At 26.4% G+C, this 1,440-nt stretch overlaps 2 protein-coding genes across 2 annotated transcripts in view; one reads left to right on the forward strand and one right to left on the reverse strand.

The window, feature by feature from the left end:
- The window catches only part of LOC111687890 (ionotropic receptor 75a), a 175,345-nt gene that overhangs the window by 70,856 nt on the left and 103,049 nt on the right, over nt 1–1,440 (reverse strand). The window lies entirely within an intron of this gene.
- LOC124420819 (E3 ubiquitin-protein ligase RHF2A) overlaps nt 1–1,440 on the forward strand; it is a 2,837-nt gene that overhangs the window by 899 nt on the left and 498 nt on the right. The gene's annotated exons all lie outside the window — the stretch shown is intronic.

The raw sequence follows: 1,440 nt of genomic DNA on the forward strand, positions 1-1,440 counted from the left end.
CTTTAATGTCGATTTACTCAAAATTTTATTTTTGTGGCATACCGAGTTACTGCAATAAGCCCTTCAATTGGTTATATCAGTATTCCAAATAATTAAAAAGGGACGAAATACATACATAACGCGGCAAAATTATTATTTTTTTTTAAATTAAGAAACTTACCCCCTTATTCACTAAAAATTTACAGATAAAAGGAACGAATTTTGTTGTGTAAAAATTATATAAAGTTTTTGAATTTGTGTGAGTTTTGAATTTATAAATATCAATATTTTTGACAAATTAAACTGCAAAGGAAATACTTGTATTTTTGCTAAAATTTTTGATGCAATTACGTCTTACTATGACAACGACTGAATCGAAATTTATGAAATTTGAACCAAACACTTCAAGACTGTCTTGGAAAGCATTAATAGGCATTTTTTAAAACATAAAAAGTGGAAAAATTTGTACACACTTTTCCTCTACGTCAATGAATATTATTTATACTAAGGCCTTTACGTACGTAAAGTGTTAAGGCTCCTTAAGGAAATATATTTTGGTTTTAGCTTTCTCAATTTTAAGTAAAATCCTGCTTTAAAGAAGAAAATGATTAAAAATCCGAAATTTTAAGTACTAATATTTTATTGCTTTGTTGCTAATTTTAAAGGTAATTTTTTACCGCCCAAGCCTAAAGAATTTTGAAAAGGGAGAAAACGTGTGGTTTTGGTAAATTTTGTGAAAGTTGTTCTGAATTATATATTAGTTTCAGGGGTAAAAAACAAAGTCAATATTAATTTGCATGCATTGATCTATATAGTTAATATTACAAATCATTTAAAATCGCGGCCAATGCCGGGTACAAAAATCTAGTTGATTATATATATATAGCTATACCCAGTGTGTTTTTCAACCCTAAAAGCTATGTAAATAAAAAAAACTCTACAATTTTGAAGACTCTAACCATATAGTAGTACATATAGACGAAACTGAAGCCGTTTTCAAACAAAAGTTTTTATTCTCTTCAAACAGACGAGCTCTGAGAGTATTAAACAAACTTCTGAGTACTAAACGCACCCACAAAACTTCAAATTTTCTTCGCAAAACTGCGAGTATATTAGCACTTATTAGTTTTTCTTATCATTTAAACTTAATGTTTATTATTTTTTGTTCTTTGACATTTCATTTTAATTAAAACTGAAAAAAGAAAAGTTGTACGTTTTTGTATTGAAAAAAAAAAGTATTTTAAATACTTTTTTTCATTTTGCATTACTGCAGAAAAAATTACGTGTATCAAATATAAATTTGTTTACATATTGGGGATGCCACGTAATTATTATTTTTCAAAACGTTAATTTAGATTTTAATGTAACCTATGAAAAAATTTTAATAATATAATAGTTTCCAAGATATACGAAATTCCTCTAAATTTCTAATTTAGAGGAATTTTCTTTAAATGTTCACAT

Source organism: Lucilia cuprina, chromosome 2 (genome assembly GCF_022045245.1).
Source record: "Lucilia cuprina isolate Lc7/37 chromosome 2, ASM2204524v1, whole genome shotgun sequence".
In the NCBI taxonomy this organism is placed as follows: domain Eukaryota; kingdom Metazoa; phylum Arthropoda; class Insecta; order Diptera; family Calliphoridae; genus Lucilia; species Lucilia cuprina.